The sequence below is a fragment of the Pseudonaja textilis genome, chromosome 2, assembly GCF_049901715.1.
Source record: "Pseudonaja textilis isolate UNSWEBS1 chromosome 2, rPseTex1.2, whole genome shotgun sequence".
In the NCBI taxonomy this organism is placed as follows: Eukaryota; Metazoa; Chordata; class Lepidosauria; order Squamata; family Elapidae; genus Pseudonaja; species Pseudonaja textilis.
In genome coordinates this window covers 72,096,045-72,116,151 of record NC_141991.1, presented here as the reverse complement: position 1 = coordinate 72,116,151, position 20,107 = coordinate 72,096,045, and the positions used below count along the sequence as shown (strand labels likewise).

Genomic DNA, 20,107 nt, shown 5'->3' with positions numbered 1-20,107 from the left:
TGCAAAGAGGCACAATCTCTCACTGAGAGAACACCATTTGTTACACAGCTAACCTCTTCCATCTTGGCTCGTTGATATTCAAATCCAGAAGACCGGAAATGGACGTGTGGGTTTGCTGGCTTTGACTGCACTGCCCAGGTCCACCCTTGTGGCTGTGGCCCCTTAGCACTGTGGTCTTCTCAACTCTCAGCCCAGCCTAGTCTTCCCTGCAATACGATCCATCACGTCAGAGGTTGAGAGGGAGGGTGTTCTGGAGCAGGCAGTGTTGTGGTTACTGACTTCAGGAGCTTTGTTTGTAAGTTCTTGCCATTTAAAGTGGGGGGGGGGGCAGGCAAGATAAGATTTCACCCCTTAAGGAACTTCCCTCATCAAGATAGATAGGGAAGTCTCGACTGGAAAGAATCCCAGTGAAAGGTACACAAAGCAGTTGCTTGTTGCTACAAAAAAGGAAACTGTTGAATTATTTTGCATCTAAGGGATCTTTGAATTATCTGGAAGTATTACCTTATACTTAGAGTTTATTCTGATATATTGCATTTAGAGAGGGAGGAAGGGTGGGAGAGAGATTTCAATCTGCTTGCCCGTGTTGATGATTCTATTGAAAATAAACAGGATCTCTGTACCTACACAATTTATCTTTTGTTATTTTTTTTTAGGTTGTTTTGCCATAGCTTTTGTAAGAGCACTATTGTTACGGAGCAATCAAATGGTTCAAAATTGGAGTGTCCATCTATTTAAATTAAATGTTGAAGATATCGTGAGAAATGTTGGAACAGAAGAAATTAAAATACCTCAAAGGCTGTTTGAATGGCAAGAAGTGAGGAAGGCATGAATCTCTTGCTGAAAGTGAAAGAAGACCAGGTACAAATTGAAGAAGACAAAGGGCAACAGTTGGCTCCGCTAATTTTGGATTATTTGTTTTTGGGGAATTGAATGCAGTCTAAGAAAGCTTTGTTGACTGGGAACAATGATGCCTCCTTAACAAAGATATTCTGGCTTCTGTGCCTTAATGGAGTAGGCAAAGTGAGTGCAAAGATGCCTGGTCTCTTCCTGAACTATGTGGCAAAAGATGCCACAGGGATGAGCTAAAGCAGTAGAACAGCTGCTCAAGTCCTGTGGAATCAGAATGGATCCAGTGGAATAGGATACCCCACCTGGTGGATAAATGTGGGAGTGCAGTTTAATTATTCCCTTCTAACTTTAATAACTATCCCCATTCAGTGCTGGTCTATGCATTCGACCCACTCTGCCAGAGTGCCCTAGTAGTTGAAGTGTAGAATGGGAATGCTAAAATTCTAGTCCACCCTCAGCTATGGCAGTTCTCTGAGTAACTTCGGGCCAATTCTTCTCTGGTATCTCAAGCTACCTTAGAAACGTAGGAAACTGACAGCAGAACAAAAAAACCTACTGGTGCACTGAGTCTGCCCTTTGATTTTATTTTTTTATTTTCACTTTATTATTTATTTGTTTTTATATTTTACTTATTTTTATTTTATTTTTATCGTATGATGGATATGTGTTTATCCAATTAGGATAAACACTCCCAATTAACATGTGAAGTCTTAGCCCCTCTATATAATGTCTTGCTAAGATCACACTTGGACTACTGCATCCAGTTTTGGTTACCACAATATAAAAAAGATGTTGAGACTCTGGAAAAAAAGTGTAGAGAAAAGCAACAAAGATGATTAGGGGGCTGGAGGCTAAAACCTATGAAGAACAGTTGCAGGAATTGGGTATGTCTAGCCTAGTGAAAAGAAGGACTAGGGGTGACATGATAGCAGTGTTCCATCTAAGGGGCTGCCACAAAGAAGAGGGAGTCAATCTTTTCTCCAAAGCTCTGGAAGGCAAGACAAAAAACAATGGATCTAAACTAATCAAGAAGAAAACCAACCTAGAACTAAGGAGAAATTTCTTGATAGTAGGACAATTAACCAGTGGAACAGCTTGCCTTCAGAAGTTGTGGGTGCTCCATCAGTGGGGGCTTTTAAGAAGAGACTGGACAGTCATTTGTCTGTAACAGTATGGGGTCTCCTGCTTGAGCAGGGAGCTGGACTAGAAGACCTCCAAGGACCCTTCCAGCTCTGTTATTCTTTTATCCCAAGCATGTTTAAACTCAGTTACTGATGACTGACCCACTACCTCTGCTGCAAGTTGGTTCCAAGCTTCCACCACTCTTTCTGTGAACTTGGTTGCTGTTGTTCTGACCCATGGCTTTTCCCAACAAATCAATCACGATCCAAAGGGAACAGAAACCTTTTAATGCTTCTGCAAAATAATTAGCTGTGATAAGCACAAGCCTTGCCAAACTGTCCAAGACTTGCCAAAAGATAACAGACAAGAAATAATTTGCAATACAAGAACCTTCAAATGCAAACTCAGGATACTGGAATGTCCACGAGGCTGGAGTTTCAAAACGTCTTTGCCTTCTGCAAAGAACTTTTGTTTCACAGTGGCTTTTATCTTCTTGAAGAGGGGCCATTACCTTGCAGCCTTACTTCCAAGTCGCCCATGCTGTTGTAGCTGCTCTTTCCTATGAACAATCCTGTGCGTATATGCACTTGGCACAGGCTCCTTGGAAACCTCCTCCTCATCACTGCTGCCAGCCCCCACAGTCTCTGAAGGCAGCAGTCCACTCCCTAATGGTCCTGGCCCCTCATCTGAGTTCTTGCTCTCCTCATCCAACTGCACCTGCTGCCGGCTAACCACAACAGCTGTGGGGAAGGTGGAAATATTATATCTTGAAGTCCTAAATGAGAGAATGGGTATAAGTCTAATAAATACAAATATGTCACAAAGGAAGAGTTGCTTAGAATTCTATCACCAGAAGAGGTTGGTGGTGTAAGAGCCGAGAGGCTGTCCTTCTTGGCGGTGTGCCTGAACCTGTGAAATCAGAGGAGGTTTGATTTGCCAAATCCTGCTTCTTTTCAGGAATTTTACTTTACCCCCAAAGATGGACATGCCATTGCTTCTTTTCTGCAAAGAAGAATGGAGAAAAGACTAGCGGCAGCAGGAGCAGGAACTGACCCCAACAAAAGGATTTAATTTCAGTAAATCAGTGGATGGAAAAAGGAGGAGTTACTTTAAACAGACTGAATGGAAAAAATGCCTTTAGCGGTTGTACAGAAGAGCAAGTTCAGCAGGTGTAGCATGTCCAACTCATAACATCTGCAGAATTTCCCACTTCTACTAACTAAGTAATTGAAGTTATTAGGAGCTCAGTACTCATCGGTAGCTACCCAGCCATTTGAAAGACGATAGGTAATAAACCACCAGAGCAGAAGCCCTGTTTTTTTTAAGTCAGTAATAATAGTAGAAGAAATGGCTAAGTGAATTGCAAGATATAGACTGAAGCTGCAGGAACAGAAACTGTATGTAACTGTAATCTTTGGATCTGTATTTTACAAACTGCCTAAGTCAAAAATGATTCAACAGGAAACAGGAAGTGGGCACTTGAAATGTTATTTTCAAGAGCAGGCACCTGCCTTGTCAAGAGAAGGTTTTAGGCGATGGAGACTTCTTTTTTAAAATTCTTGTGTGGGATAAATGATTAAATTGGTTAGCTACTATGACTAGATGGCATTCAGATCAGAAGAAACATCATAAATGACATCCATAAGTTGTCCCACCTTGGTGCATTTCAATGTCATTTCCATTGTTGGGAATGCAATTTTATTGGGCCATACACCAGGTGATCTGATTGCAGATCTCAGGGGGATCTTCACCAGTGTAGAACATTTCAATGGATGTATGATGTGAAAAATTTTATGAGAGTATTTTTTCCAGATCCCAATTTTCTAGGGTTCCACAGCGTTTCTTGGGATTATAGAGAAGTTCTACTGTGTACCAATGCAGGCTCTTGACTTACAGCCACAGTGGAGCCCAAAATTTCAGTTGCTAAGCAAGACAGTTGTTAAGTGAGCTGTATCCCATATTACGACCTTTTTGCCACCGTTGTTAAGCAAATCACTGAGATTGTCAAATGACTCATGCAGCCATGAAGTGAATCAGGATTGTCCCATTGTGTTTGCTTGTTGGAAGTCAACAATGGTGATCCCAGGATGCCTGGACATGCAACGGTCGCAAACATGCCAGTTGTCAAGCAACCAAATTTTGATGACATGAATTTGGATGCTACAATGGTGTGAAAGCCAGACATAAGTCACTTTTTTCAGTGCCATTGTGACCTCAAACCAGTCACTAAATGAATGGTTATGAGTAGTACTATGATCTACTTTGAAGATGACTTTCCCAACTTCCTGTGTATAGCAGCCGCGTCTGCAGCCAATTTATGACCACATAGAATTCTCATAAGAACAATTCTCATAAGAAGAAAAAGCAGGTGAATGCAAGAAGTCAACCTTGGCTGACCTTGAAAAAAATAGACAAGGTCAGACTTGTTGTATAACTAACTAGAGGTGACCAGTGGTGGGGTGCTGCCTGTTTGGACCGGTTCTACCAAACGGATAGTTCCAATGATCAGCCCTCCATCCTGTCCTATATTTCTGTCTGTTTCAGCTCTGTTTCAGTTTTACTTACTGGGGCTACCTCATAGAGGTTCAAATTGGTATTTTTTGAATGCTGCGCACGCTTACAGAACCGATTGTTAAAGCGGTTGCAGCCCACCACTGGAGGTGACCATCATGAAATCCAGGGCTGCAGACAACATTTGGAAACATATCCCAGTATAAGCTTCAGAGCTGAAGAAGCTTCTTGGATGAGAAGTGAAACCAGAGGTGGGTATCCAGCAGGTTCTGACCAGTTCTGGAGAACTGGTAGCGGAAATTTTGTGTAGTTCGGAGAACTGGCAAATACCACCTCTGACTGGAGATTTTACAATATCTTTCCCCTGCCACGCCCACAGAACCAGTAGTAAAAATTTTTGAATCCCACTACTGAGCGAAACATCTTCAAAGAAAAACCAGAAGGTCCAGTTGCCTCTTGAAAAAGCACCTTTGGGAATCCCAGTATAAGGCAAAGGCAAAGACAAAGGCGAATAGAATGGAATGGAATGGAATGGAATGGAATGGAATGGAATAGAATAGAATAGAATAGAATAGAATAGAATAGAATAGAATAGAATAGAATAGAATAGAATAGAATAGAATACTTTATTGGCCAAGTGTGCCAATAAAACACACAAGGAATTTGTCTTGGTGTAAATACTCTCAGTATACATAAAGAAAAGGTATATTTGTTAAGAATCAAGAATCATAACGTACAACTCTTAATGATAGTCATAGGGTACAATCAACAATCAAATCATACTAGGAAACAGTCAAGTGGGAGGGGATGGGTGATAAGGAGTGGTGAGAAGATTAACAGTAGTAATAGTGTACACTTTGTAAATAGTTGAACAGTGTTGAGGGAATTATTTGTTTAGCAGAATGATGGCTTTCAGGAAAAAACTGTCCTTGTGTCTAGTTGTTCTGATGTTCAGTGCTCTATAACTTCGTTTTGAGGGTAGGAGTTGAAACAGTTCATGTCCGGGGTGTGAGGGGTCTGTAAATATTTTCACAGCTCTCTTTTTGACTCTTGCAGTATACAGGTCCTCAGTGGAAGGCAGATGGGTAGAAATTGTTTTTTCTGCAAGTCCTAATTATCCTCTGAAGTCTGTGTCTGCAAATCACTTCCATAAAAATATACCCAGTGCCCTCTTCTCTTTCCCTCACATAGCTCTTTCTTTGCAATCTTCTGGGTCAGGCTTTATCTAGTACAGGTAGTCCTCAGCTTACGACCACAGCTGAGCCCAAAATTTCTGCTGCTAAGTGGCACATTTGTCAAGTGAGTTTTGCCCCGTTTTACCACCTCTCCGTTGCCACCATTGTTAAGTGAATCACTGCAGTTAATAAGTTAGTAACCTGGTTGTTAAGTGAATCTGCCTTCTCCATTGACTTGCTTTGTCAGAAGGTTGCAAAAGAGGAATCCTGTGACCTTTGGACACAGCAACAGCCACAAACACTTTGATCCCATGATCAGGGGGATGCTGCAAAAGTTGTAACTAAAACGTGGTCATAAATTGCTTTTTTTCAGTGCCGTTGTAACTTTGAACGGTCACTACATGAATTTTGTAAGTCAAGGACTACTTGTACCATATCGAAGAGCAGATAGTAAAATTAATCTCTTAGCGAAGTCCCAGATTATTATGCTGATTAGAGTTTTGCATCCACACACCTACCCACCCATCCACCCATCCGGTCACACCTAAGCTAGGAATTCCTTCTCATAGAATAGGGTTTCTCAACCTTGGGATTTTAGGAGGCGTGAACCTCAGTTCCCAGAATTTCTGAGAATTGAAAAAGTTGCCAAGGGTTGAGCAACACCGCGATAGACGGTGCATTTCTCTCCCACTCTCTGTATTATCAGAAGAAGAATTAAGATCTGCTCCTTGGATTAGGCCCTGGTGGTTTGCTTTTGCACTTGGGTACAGGTAGTCCTCGACTTACAACCCTAAATTTCTATTGCTAAGCAAGACAGTTGTTAAGTGAGTTTATGACCTTTATTGTCACAGTTGCTATGGGAATCCCTGCAGTTGTTAAATTAGTAACACAGTTCTTAAGAGAATCCAGCTTCCCCGTTGACTTTGCTTGCTGCAAGGTCACAAAAGGTGATCACAGGACCTCTGGCACACTGCAACCATCATATGAAACAATTACCAAGCATCCGAATGTAAATCACATGACCCTAGGGATGCTGTGAGGGTCACAAGTGTGAAAAATGGTCATAAGTCACTTTTTTTCAGTGCTGTTGTAACTTTGAGCGGTCACTAAGCAAACTGTTGTAAATCGAGGACTACCTGTATTTCAACGATTTGCTTTTGTTTGTTCTTATTTTTAACCACATTGCTTTGATGGAAAGATGGGCTATAACACTACTTGTTCACTTACACCTTTGGTATGAGGCCCAGGTAAAAGGTACAAGGAGAGATTTAACCTGGAAATAAAGAGAAACTTTCTGACAGTGAGAACAATCAAGCAATGGAACAGCTTGCCCTTGGAAGTTGTGGGAGTGCCATCAGTTGAGACTTTCAAGAAGAGATTGGACTGCCATTTGTCAGAAATGGTGTAGGGCAGTGGTGGCTAACCTTTTGGGGTTCCTGTGCCAAAAATTGTGTGCATGCTGGCATGCAAGCACTCACATGCCAGCACCCAGAACGCAATGCGCCCCCCCGGCCCCTGCGCATGCAGCTGGTTTGAGGCCTTTTTCGGCCTCCCAGAGGCTTGAAAAAACCTCTTCAGGCTGAATAGGCCCATTTTGTCACTTCCTGTAATACTGGAAATGACAAAATGGGCCTATTCAGCCTGCAGAGACTTTTTTCAAGTCTCTGGGAGACCGAAAAAGGCCTCAAACCAGCTGTGAGGCATGCGCTTGTGCAGTGAGGTAAGTTTGCCTGCGGCTTGCATGCTGATTCAAATGGCTCTGCATGCCACCTGTGGCACGCGTGCCAAAGGTTCACCATCACGGGTATAGGGTCTCCTGCTTGGGCAGGGGTTGGACTAGATGACCTTCAAGATCCCTTCCAACTCTGATTATCTGTTATCTGTCTCAATCACGCGCCGTCATGTTGCCATCACATGATGATTTTGCAACATTTTTTCCCTTTGTGGAGCTGGGGTGGGCATGGCCTGCATGTGACGCATCCAGCCTGCAGGCTGCCAGTTTGACACCCCTGGCATAAGACAACAAAATAATACTTCTTGATGTAAAGATTTTAAATAGGGAATGTAGACTGTAGTCCCTGAGAATATGAAAACATACTCATATTAATTGATTCACTGAATTGATTTCAGACATGTGCCTCTTTCTTCATGCATTATTATTCCTTGCAAAAAGTTCTCGTGCTGGGTGGACATCGGCATTCTCCTGATTAAAGACATAGCCTGTTTTTCTGCTTATACAGTTAGCATAATTAAGCAAAATGCAAATTGTAAAACATGAAAATAAACTCGGGTAATTAAAGTTTACAAAACAAGTAGGTCTTTGCCACTTTTTGAAGTATTGGGGAAGCGACGGTTAAACGTATCTTTTGGGGAGAAGGTGTCATAGCTTGTGACTGACACAAGGCACAAGTTCCTCTTAGAAATGACAAAAATTGTGGCCTCAAAATGTCAAAAAGATGACAATATCAACAGCATATAAAGAAAATGTGTATAAGATTTTTTACAGGTGGCACCTACCCCTGACGAGAATAGCCAGAATGTTTAAGAATAAATCCAAGAAATGTTGGAAATGTCTGTGGTGGATGTGTGCTAGAAGATATTGGACTAAAATCCACACGTGGTTGGAAAAAAAGACAAAAAAACATATAGACTTTAAACCAGAGATATTTTTATTGGGGATTCTACCGGAAATATACAGTAGAGAATTGAAATACTTGATTGTAAATGTATTAACAGCGGCTAGAATTGTATTTGCTAAACATTGGAAAAATGAGAAAATACCAATGCAGGAGGAAGTTATCAAGAAAATAATGGAATGTGCTGAAATGAGTAAATTGACATTTGAAATTAGAGAACAAGAAGATCAACAATACTATAAGATATGGGATTTGTTTTATCAATGGTTAGACAAAAAAAATATGGAAATGAAATATGTTAGAGAATTTTACAATACAAGGATAATAGAATTATACAGAATATAATATAAAGATGTACTACTATTGATGGATTTAGGGTGATGTGATGAATGTTATAATATAAATTAATTTAAAAACTTTGAATATCTCTCATAAAATGATGGAATAATACGGTAGTTATAGTCAAATAAATGATTAACAATGATAATAATGTATACATATATGCTAGATTGATAATATGAGAATTTATACAAACTGTAGGTGAGGACTATGGTGAGGATGCACAAAAGATTTGTAACCAACCGACACACTGTATGTATGTAACTGGAAGATGGCTTCATGTTTTGTTTGTGTATGTTTGTCTAAAATAAAAAAATCTTTTTAAAAAAAAGACACAAGTTCCTCTTCAATATACTGGATGGATATCTTTGTGATGGTGGGGACACTAAAGGCCTCTCCTGCCAATCTAAGTAACCTGGACAAGCATTAAGCTGTTTAAAAGTCAGCACTTACACTTTAAATTCTCTTGCGTGTTCAGTTGGCAACCAATGTCGATCTTCCTGTTCAGGGATCATTACTCTTCCTTGCAAAAGTTATCTTGCATACCTTGCACCTCTACTTTGCATTTTGTTCCAGACACTTTTCAAGGCCAGTCACACCTAGGACTTGCAATAATCAAGATGTTATATTACACTGTGGTATTTACTTATTTATTTGAAAACTGCCTGAGGCCCAGGAGAAAGCAAGGCATGGAAAGGTTTGTCAGGTTGAGTGACTTCAGGAAGAGTTACACTTGACCTATTAGACATAACACTACATGGAGCTACCATTAGGGTGAACGTATGCTTCTCTCTATGGTTTCCACCTGCAAATCCATCAAGCCCTGAAAATCAAGGGACACTCCCTAACTGAATGAATTTTTCAGGGGAAGTGCAGTGTCATCCCAAACAGGCTTCGCCACAGTCCCTGAACGTAGTTTTTATCTTCCCTACCTCTAAACTCATCTCCCACAGAGTTCACATGGCTCCTTGTCCCACCTGACTTTAAGGTAAAAGATATTCTACATTAAATATGGGAAGCTGGTCTGTTGCAATGCAAAATACCAGCCTCCGACAAATCCTGTAGGCATTTTTTTTTATCTTTTTACTGATTTTTTAAATCTTTTTACTGATTTTTTTTTAATTTCAAAGATATTACACATGAAATAAGCAACTAAAAGTTACAATAAAAACAAAAACAAAAATTACTGACAAGCAAAAGGAGGGGGAAAAAAGAAACAAGAAAGAAGTGTACACAATAAATCCTGCAGGCATTCTTAAAAAACAGAAGTGTTATGTGGCGTCAGCTCAGTGTTTATTTATTAGATTTCCATAGCTGCCCATCTTACATTGTGACTCTTTACTATACTGGAGGATTGCCCATCAGCCCTGGAAAAAGAGCAAGTATGAGGGGCAGAACCACTGGTGGGATTCAATTTTTTTTACTACGGTTTTGTGGGCATGGCTTGGTGGGCGTGGCAGGGGAAGGATACTATAAAATCTCCAGTCAGAGGTGGGATTTTCCGGTTCTCTGAACTACTCAAATTTCCGCTACCGGTTCTCCAGAACTTGTCAGAACCTGCTGAATACCACCTCTGGGAAGAATCCTACAAGAAGAGAATAAAAAGGATAATAAGCAATTTATTATTTTATAACTGGATATATATAACTCCTCTAAAGCTATTTGCGTATAATAGTAACCTTTTAGCAAACATGTTCTAGGAGTGTCCAGAATATTCCAAATGTACTCACCAACCCCAAAAGTTAGGGACTTATGCCCTTAGGCCATATAGTTTGATTTTGGCTTATGTGAATTTAGCTATTGTGGTTTGGATTGTGCATGTTGCAGTCTCAGGCAGCAGGTGACTTTTCCAATAAACTATGATGAAACAAGCCACAGCTTTGCGCAAGTCTAACCAAGAGCGGTATCAAGCCAGCCAGCAAAGATTCAGTATGGCAAGCAGTTGTGGAACACATGAACAAATGCAGTGACTGAATATTCTTGGGTTGTTTAATAATCTATTCTGATGATTATAATGACAAGATTTGGCTGGCCAGCCTAGCCCGTGCAAGACAAGCATACACGCATGCAGGCACACACACAAACACAAAGCATTCATACTCTCTCTCTCTCTCTCTCTCTCTCTCACACACACACACACACACACACAGAGAGAGAGAGAGAGAGAGAGAGAGAGCAGGAAATCAAACCATGCTAGATGATTTACAGTGTAAATTTTACACCGTCTCTCCTGTTGCTACCAACTCAGCAGAAGCTGATCGATAGATAACAGGAAGGGAAAGTCACGTTGGAGCATTGCTATTTATTGCTATTCTTAATCCTTTGCAAAAGATAATGAAAGCAGTTGTCACTGCCTGCCTGGTGTCAAGCAGTAGTATGTTCCATGAACACATCTTTTGTCACAATCCCCTCTAAACTCTTGCATACACAGTGATATGCACACTCGGCCTCTCCTTGTTGTAGATTGCTAAATAAGGATGTTACAAATGCAGGCTTGCTAAAAATAGGCAAGAGCACTTGGGCTCCTTTTGACCTAGTGGACACGTTCCTCTTGTGCAGCCAATATATGCAGTTCTAAGCAGCAAGGAAGTTGCACTCTGGGTAATACTTTGATTCCCAAACAGAGGCACATTCTCTTCTTTCTAATCTTGTTATTCTTGTTTAATCATCTCATCTAAACCTCCGAGGTCGGTAAAAATGAGGACATAGATTGTTGGGGGCAATATGCTGACTCTGTAAACTGCCTAGAAAGGGCTGTAAAAGCACTGTAAAATAGTATATGTCTAAGTGCTATTGCTGATAGGAATAATGAACCACAAGAAGCTATCGGCTCTTTTTAAAGCTAGATGCACAATATTGCAAAAAAAGTAGCCAAGAGTCTCTTCATAATCAAATGGATTGAGGCTAGATATTAATTTTGTTAAATAGGAGAACTAGTCTGGTCTAATAGTTAAGGCCCCAGGCTTGAAACTAGGAGACTGAGCTCTAGTCCCACTTTAGACACGAAAGTCAGTGTCATGCCCTTGCTGGAGTCTGAATCTGAGGAGAAAGACCAACAACTGACAGGGAGCAGGAGTGTGGCTCTGTTGGCTGTGGAGAAAACTGGGTAAGGGTAAAGTCCGGCTGGGCAGAGCAGGAGAGAGGTAGAACAAGGGAGAGAAAATTCAGAAGAAGACCCAGGCCCATCACCTCTTCATCCTAGGGCACACAGGGCGGAATGGAGAAGAGAACAACGTGGATTGCGTGACTTACAGGGGAGGAAAGGCCCCTGATTTCCTTCATTAGGCACACCCGGGAAGAGAGTTTAAAAGAGTTGCAAAGCTGAGAGTGGTGACTTCTGGGAACAAACGTGAGCTTTTCTTGTGTTGACTGTGGTTATCTGCGTTCCTGGAATCCTCCCAGCTGGGTTGATTTACGCCGTTCCTTCACGTCTGAAATTCCCTTTCTTGCCCTGCTGGATTAATTACCTCATCTTGCCTTGATTGGACTTATAGTTAAAAGTTTGTGTTGACAATGTTTTGGACTTGAATCTCTGCAGCCACAGGCTGTTCCTGGGAGAGTTTTTTCTCCAGACCAGAAGGTAACCAGGACACTGGGGGCAAAGTTGGAGCTAATAAAGGGACTCCTACTTATTATTTGACTGTATTGCCTTTGTGCCACACCCTGAGTCATCGCAGTCCTTCTAAGCACAACTCACTTCACAGGGTTAGTGTTTTGGACAAAATAAGAGGATGGAATATTGTATGTGTTGATGCTTGAGTTATTTATAAAATAATAAAGACAGGATAAAAAAATCCAAATAAATAAATAAATTGGCAAGAATTTTGGTGTGTGGCTTTTATTTTATTGGAAAGATTAATCTTATATGAAACTGTTTGCTATGGTACGATAACTCTGCAAGCTTGTGGTCTACAAAACTGCAAACATCCTCTGAGTACGTGGAGCCATGCCAGACAACTTTTGGTTTCACAATCCCAGGGCAGGCTGTAATTTCCATCCCCAGATTTATCAAATCAGTGGTGCCTTCTCCTAAATGGAAGTGCTCATTGAGGAAGGGGGTGTGTCAGAAGTTGTAGGTTGATCAAAACCAATTATATTTAATTTACTTAATGTGCTTCTATACCTCTTTCTATTCAACTACATCCCAAGGTGATTTATAAGAAAACATAGCTAACATATTGTTTTAAACTTGGTTGAAATTCAGAGATGTGAAGGCTTAGAAACAGAGAAAAGTTCACACAGGGAGCAATATATTTTCTAAATACTAGAGCTTTGGTGGAGCCTCTTACAAGCTATTCCTCTTTTTTGTTCCCCCAAAAGTGACAGAATTGGTACAATGGTTTCTGCAATAGATTTAGCTGCATTTTATTCTTACAAAAGGATTTTCCACCAGTCTACATCTCTTTTATAATGCAAATATTTACAGCTCAACCCCAATGCTCCTTAGATGAGAATACACCAGCACATGGGTATTGTTCTCCTGTCGTCTGTGTTTAACAACTGGGCTAATTCATTTTGGACTCAGCTAACTTGGGGATGGGGGGGAAATTACCACAAGGATGGTATGCCAAGCTTATAGGCAATCTGTTTTCCTTTTGGTAGGATCTCCTGCTTGCTCTCTGGTTTAAGCTGAGATAACATCTTGATCACAGGACAGGAAACAGGAAAAGTGATTTTCCAGATTCACAGGTCTTCCTTGTAGTAGCTCAGACATTTTTGCATACAATTAGTCAAAGGGACATCACCCTGCTAATAATACTTTAGAGCCCCATATGAGATTGTTTTGAGCCATTTTGCATCTTAAAAATCTGCTGCTGGTATTCCACAAATAAAGTAACTCAGTCAAACAGAAATGAAGTGAAATTGAGAAAAAATATGTTTTCCCCTTTCTCTGCAGTAGGGGGCTAATCCAAAGGAAAGCCTCAGGTTGTGTGGGTTTTTCCCTCCAGGCAATTTACTCCTGGATACAAAGTGCTAGCAACAAATTTTTCCACCTTTTGACACGGAACAGAGGTAAAAAGATTTTGATAGTTCAAAATTTAATTCTCTCCCTGGGCAACCTTCAGCAAATTGTTTTTAGTCCCTGCAAGTAGGCATTTTTAAAGCAATGATGGCAAACCTTTTGGGCTTGACATGTCAAAAATTCATGAACATTACATGAAGCAATGTTTTTTTTAACTGAACAGAGGACACAATCATTTTCAAGAATGTTGGATTTTTGGACATCAGAATACTCCATTAGTAAAGAAAACTGACTCCATTGCCTTTTCACGAATTTCTTGTAATTTGATACTACCCTAAGATAGCTTCATTACTATGCAGGTATTAAGTATTCCTCTTATTATTATTTTTTAAAGTCATTATATTTTCTCTGCCATTCTTGAGGAAATTATTTTTAGAAATGTTGACATTTGTAATTATTTCTCATGCTAGGATTTTAAAACACCCTTTTATAAATATTTGAAGTATTTATCAATACTTTAGATACTTTTATATTTCTATTTTTCAATTTTAGTTGGAGCCAGCATTAGTGCTGTTTCTGGAAGTCTCAAAAACATACACTTAAAGTATATCCAACCCTTATGCAAATTATAAATTATCTATCCAGAATGGAGTATATTTTCCATTGCAGGCATCAAAAAATTATAAGCTGCTAATATTTTTATTGATATTGTTATCTTACCTCAGAAGGTTTTCTTCACTTCTGAAGAAGACATTGTTTATAGTAATGATGACTAGAAATACATATATGGATGGATATATACTCTGTAGTGTGATTGTGATGTGGTGTTTGGGGCACTGTGCTGGAGTAGCTTTCAAATTTCAATAAATTTGACAATAAAGGTATTCTATTCTATTCTATTCTATTCTATTCTATTCTATTCTATTCTATTCTATTCTATATACAATCCATTAATTACTTAAGTATGGAAAAACTATTGTTGGAAAAATACTTTAAAGCAACATTTCTCAACCTCAGCAACCCTCAGATGTGTGAGACTCCCAGAATTTGCTAAGTACACATTTGAAAGTTGCTGAGGTGTAGAAAAAGTGTTCTAAAGAAAATTTTGGATGGAATCGGCCTAGGATCTCCAACATGACTACCAAAGAATGCAAAATGTAGCTGAGCCAGTGAAATGGGCATAATATAATCATGTTTCGCATCTCAAGTGTAGCTTGGAGAGCTCTTCCATTGTCATTCTTTTGCCTGGAAAGGTTTACAAAGCAGTCCTGAAAAGTAGGAAAATATGGGTTCAATTATCTGCCAGTAACATTCGGTCACTTGTGCTTTTCCTTTGCCTAGGGAATACAGCTTTTGAAATCTGCTCAAACTCAATCTCCTTTTGTCTGAACATGGTCTGAAAGAGCACTAAATCTGAGCATCCAAGTGTACAGTACTTCCAAGTACTGATCATGGCCTTTGTGCTTCATGTGAAAGTCGTTGGATGACTGTGGGCCAATGACCATCTCTCAGCTCCAACAGGTTGTTGAGGGAGTTGCCTCAAGCAGATCTCTGGATAAGGTACCTTGAGTTGCTGCAAAAAGAGTGGGATCTGATGCAAGTCTGATAAAAATAAAATACTAGCAGGAAACAATTCACTGTGTGGTCATCAATCAGTGCTCAAGCAGGTTGTCCATCAGAAAGAGTAGAGTCAATCTGGAGGAACAATGCAACCCTGCCAGATCTTTTAGATAGGTTTTGGCTGCAGTATTCAGCCTTGCAGATCTAAGAATTTACATAATAGCCAACCGGGCCCAATGGTGGCCTAGTCTCTTCCTCAACTTCAATTCCTATATGGAGGGCAAGAGAGTTGTTGTGTCTGTAGAGGGAGGTGAGGCAAATGAAAATGGGGTCACCCACATTTACACTTGTATCAAATGCCATGGATGTTTGTGATACCCACTGGTGTACTAGAGTGACAGAAATGGCAGTTTAACAAGTTCCAAAGCCATCAAATATGAAATGCTGACCTCAGGACGTTTTACACAGATGAAAGATGCAGTTCAGGCCGGTATTTCAGAGGAGTTGCCTTTTAACTGGTCCCAAAACCATCAGATATGGAATGCTAGGAGCTTTACACAGCTAAAAGATGCACTTCAGGTTGCTTTTTGCAGAGATTTACACTCATAAAAACATTATCAATATATGTTTTATTTATGTTGCATCCAATTCTTTGGCAAAATGCAATCTGGCTCTGAGGAAGAATGCCAAGTCAGTTCTGAAACTTCCTGGGCACTGTGCAGTTGCATAATTACTTTGTCTTTGTTCACTGGATGAATTTTGACTGGATAGGTAGACATGGACAGTATAGTATGACTTAGATGGTGAACCCTGCTAGTTATGATTTATTTAATAGCCCAGGATGAAATGAACTGTTATTTAGCTCAGTGAAAGCACCCAGCCTGTAGGTATGGTTTGTGCAGTCTCATGTACAAACCATACCTTATAGGTAAGGTAATTGTTAGATCATGGGAAATGAGACTCAGGACACCAGCGTGATTGTCAATTGTCTTTACTTCCTTCTAGGACTGAGCGCCGAAGAAACCACGGCAGCCTTTTTATATTTGGCTGCTCACAGCTGTGGCCAGTGATGGCTCTTCAAATTTCCCACCGCCATGGACCGACCAATTGCAGGTAAGTATGTTAATATATAACACCCCTCCCCACCTGGTCCAGTCCAACCAATCTGAGCCTCACCTACCGTACATAATCACGTAGGTAGGTGGTGTTTTTATGGGTTTTACTAGATCTGTGCAGCTCAGTCGTGGTTTGGCCTCTGGACTGCTCGGACGGATCTGTTGTTTCTCCCGTCTGTCTTCTTGGAACCTCCTGGCTGGTTGAGTTGGTGTGGCTGCTCCCGCCAGGGGTTGCTTTCCCGCTATCCTTCGGGACCTGTTCCTGTCTCCCCGGCCTGCCTTCTTCCCTGGCCTCAGGTACGTGTTTGCGTTTCCCAACCGGGGCTAATGTTAGTAGTGGTTGTTGCTAGTTGTCAGGGTTTGTTCTGTTGTTTCTCTTGTTTGTGGAGGGTCTCCCCCTCCCTTCCTACTTGTATTTTGTCTGTTTGAGGGATCCCCCCTCCCCTATGGTCATGTTTGAGGGATCTCCCCCTTTTTCCTTGTCTTTGTTTTGTTTGTTTGAGGGGTCTCCCACCTCTTCTGTGGGTCGGTTTGGGTCTCCCTTTGTAGCTCTAGATCTGAGCTGGTCTATGTGCCTCTTCCAGCTCTTCCCGTCCGTGGTGTCTACCCTGTATGAATGGGGTCTGGTTATCTGGGTCACCTTTGCTGGTATCCACAATGGTTCCCCTGTAAGATTTTTTGCATATACTGGGTCCCCTGTTTGAAATGTGCGGCAATTACTGGAGGAGCCTGCTGGTTTTTCTGGGCTATATCTGGGGTGTAGTCTGTCTAGGTGTGATCTAAGTTTCCTCCCCTTTAGTAACTCTGCTGGACTTTTATTTGTTGTGGCACTGGGTGTCATATGCTGTATGCTTAGTTGTTTATCTATTTTTTCTTGTGTGTCCCCAGGCCCCAACTTTTGTAATGTTTCCTTCGTGTAACGTATCATGCATTCTGCCTGTCCGTTTGAGGCTGGGTCTCCCGGCACTGTCAGTGCATGCCTTATTCCATTTTGTGCTAGAAATCCCTCAAATGTTGTTGCTGTGAATTGTGGCCCATTGTCAGATACAATTAAATCCGGCAATCTGTGTGTTGCAAAAAGTTTCCTTAGGAGGGGTACTACCTTTTGGATCTCAAAGCTCATGGAATGTAGTGATATTTATTTTAAACCTTTGTAAATTATGTAGCTAATGATGGCTTCTGTTGTGGTGGAGTGCATGATGCTTACTTCTAGCCATTTGGAGTAAGCGTCTATGACTATTAGGAATGTGTGTTCTTTTGTTGGGCCTGCAAAATCAATGTGTAATCTTGACCATGGTCCCCTTGGTGTTTCCCATTCGTGTTTTGGTGCTGTGGGGGTTGTTGGCCTGGATTAATGGCAGCGTTTACACGTTGCTATCCAGTCCCCTATTTCCTTATCCATCCCTGGCCACCATACATAACTCCTTGCCAGGAATTTCATTTTTACAATACCTGGGTGTCCCCTCATGTAACATTTCTAGTATGCATTTCCTTAAAACGTCCAGTATGACCACCCGATTCCCCCATAGTACGCACCCTTTCAGCATCAAGAGTTCTGTTTGTCTATTCCGGAACAGTTTGGCAGTCTCGTCGATCTCAGTTTCTGGCTATCCCTTTCCTACCCAATTTAAAATCCATGCCAGGGTTTTGTCTCTAGCTGTTTCCCTAGCGATGTCTGCTGCCGTTATGGGTAGGTTTTCTAATGTCTCTATTTGGAGGGTTAATGTGGTTGGTGCTGGGTCATCTTCTATGTCAGGTAGAGGGCAACAGCTAAGCATGTCAGCATGATTTATGTCCTTTCAGGGTGGGCAGGTTAATTTGTAGTTGTAGGCAGCCAAGAATTCTGACCACTGTGTCATTCATGGTGACAGTATGTTAGGTGTAGCTTTGTTTCCTGCAATGATGCCCAAGAGTGGCTTATGGTCTGTGACTAGTGTGAAAGTTCTCCCATAGATATATTAGTGGAAACGTTTTATTCCTGTGACAGCGGCCAATGCCTCTTTGTTTAGCTGGCTGTAGTTCCGGTCCGGCTTTGACAGAGTCTTTGAATAGAATTCAATGGGTGCTTCTTTCCCATCTGGTAATATGTGGCTGAGTATAGCGCCGACACCGAAAGGTGATGCATCGCAGGTTAGTGTTATTGGAAGTGTTTCGCTATATTGTATTAGTATGCAGTCTGATGTGATCAAGTTTTTTATTTCCTGGAATCCCATTTCTTCCCGTTGCCCCAGGCCCAGATTGCTTTCTTGTCAAGCAACCTGTGTAGTGGTTCCGCAATGGTTGCTTTCTGTGGTAGGAATATATTATAAAAGTTAATGAGACCTAAGAAAGCTTGCAGATCAGTTTTATTTGTGGGTCTGGGGGCTTTCCTTGATTGCTCTGGCTTTATTTTCTGTGGGGTGGATTCCTTTGCTGTCTATAAGATATCCTAGGAATTCAACTTTGCTGGTGGATAATTGGCACTTCTCCTTTTTTACTTTTAGTCCTGCCTCCTTGAATTTACCTAGGACTTTCCTTAGGTGGTCTCACAGTTGTTCTTTGTCCTTGGCTGATACCAGGACATCATCAAATATCATCAAAACCCCTTTTATCCCTTGCATTAAGCTCTGGAATACCCCTGGGGCGATGCTGGCGCCAAATTGTAGTCTGTTGCATTTGAATGGCCCCCTATGCATCACGATTGTCTGGGCTTCTGCTGTTTCTGGGTCAATGGGTAACTGTTGGTAGGCCTGTGCGAGGTCTAGTTTCGTGAAGATTTCTGCCCCCCCCCCCCCAAGGGAATGTAATAGATGCTGTACCACTGGGACCGGGTATGCGCTTTGTTGTAGCACGTGGTTAAGGGTTGCTTTGTAGTCCCTGCAGATGCATACCGGCCCATCAGGTTTAATTGGTGTAACAATTGGACTTTCCCACTTTGAGTGGTCAGTTGGTTCTAAAACCCCTTGTGCGATGAGTTTATCCAATTGCTCATCAATTTTTGGATTTAGTGTGAAAGGAACCCGCCTCGCCTTTAACCTTATAGGGGCTATGTTTGGGTTTAGATTAAAGGAAATTGGGGACCTCCAGTACTTGCCCTGTTCTCCATCGAACACGTCCCGGAATTCTTCCATCAGGTCCTCTTCCCACTCGGTCTCAGTGATGCTGTTTATCCCTGTGACTTCGATTCCTAATGGTGCAAACCATTCGAGTCCCAGGAGGCTTGGCCGATTTCGGTCGACTATTGACTATTTTTTTTACTACTAGTGCTGTGGGCATGGCTTAGTGGGTGTGGCAGGGGAAGAATACTGTAAAATCTCCAGTCAGAAGTGGTATTTGCTGTTCTCCAAACTACTCAAAATGTCTGCTACTAGTTGTCCAGAACTGGTCAGAACCTGTTGAATACCACCTCTGGACTTACTTCAGAAAATAATGGCAAATCACTCCCCTAATGAGGCACAGTGGTGCAGTGGTTAGAGTGCAGTACTGCAGGTTACTTCTGCTGCCTGCCGGCTACCTGCAATTTGGAAGTTCAAATCTCACCAGGCTCAAGGTTGACTCAACCTTCCATCCTTGGAGGTGGATAAAATGACCCAGATTGTTGGGGGCAATCAGCTGACTCTGTAAACTCAGCCCAGCCGACCACTTTCGAGTGCATTTCTCTAGTTGGATACTATAGAAATGATCCCTGAAAGTATAGTCCCTTATAGTATAAACCCCTTAGAGAGGGCTGTAAAAGCACTGTGAAGCAGTATATAAGTCTAAGTGCTATTGCTATAGCTAATTTTGTAAGAAAACTGCATGGCCCTGTTCACAGAATCATTAGGAGTAACTTTATTAGCCCTAAACTTTCAGTTC

General features: G+C 41.3%; 1 long non-coding RNA gene and 1 pseudogene across 1 annotated transcript; one reads left to right on the top strand and one right to left on the bottom strand.

The window, feature by feature from the left end:
• The first annotated feature begins 320 nt into the window (after positions 1 to 320).
• On the top strand, positions 321 to 16,271 carry LOC148126909 (uncharacterized). Its single transcript, XR_015741419.1, has 3 exons — positions 321 to 414; positions 657 to 861; positions 16,164 to 16,271. It is a non-coding gene; the product is annotated as an uncharacterized LOC148126909 (long non-coding RNA).
• A 3,592-nt stretch (positions 16,272 to 19,863) lies between these two features.
• LOC113433874 (small nucleolar RNA U3) lies at positions 19,864 to 19,953 on the bottom strand (annotated as a pseudogene).
• Positions 19,954 to 20,107: the final 154 nt, after the last annotated feature.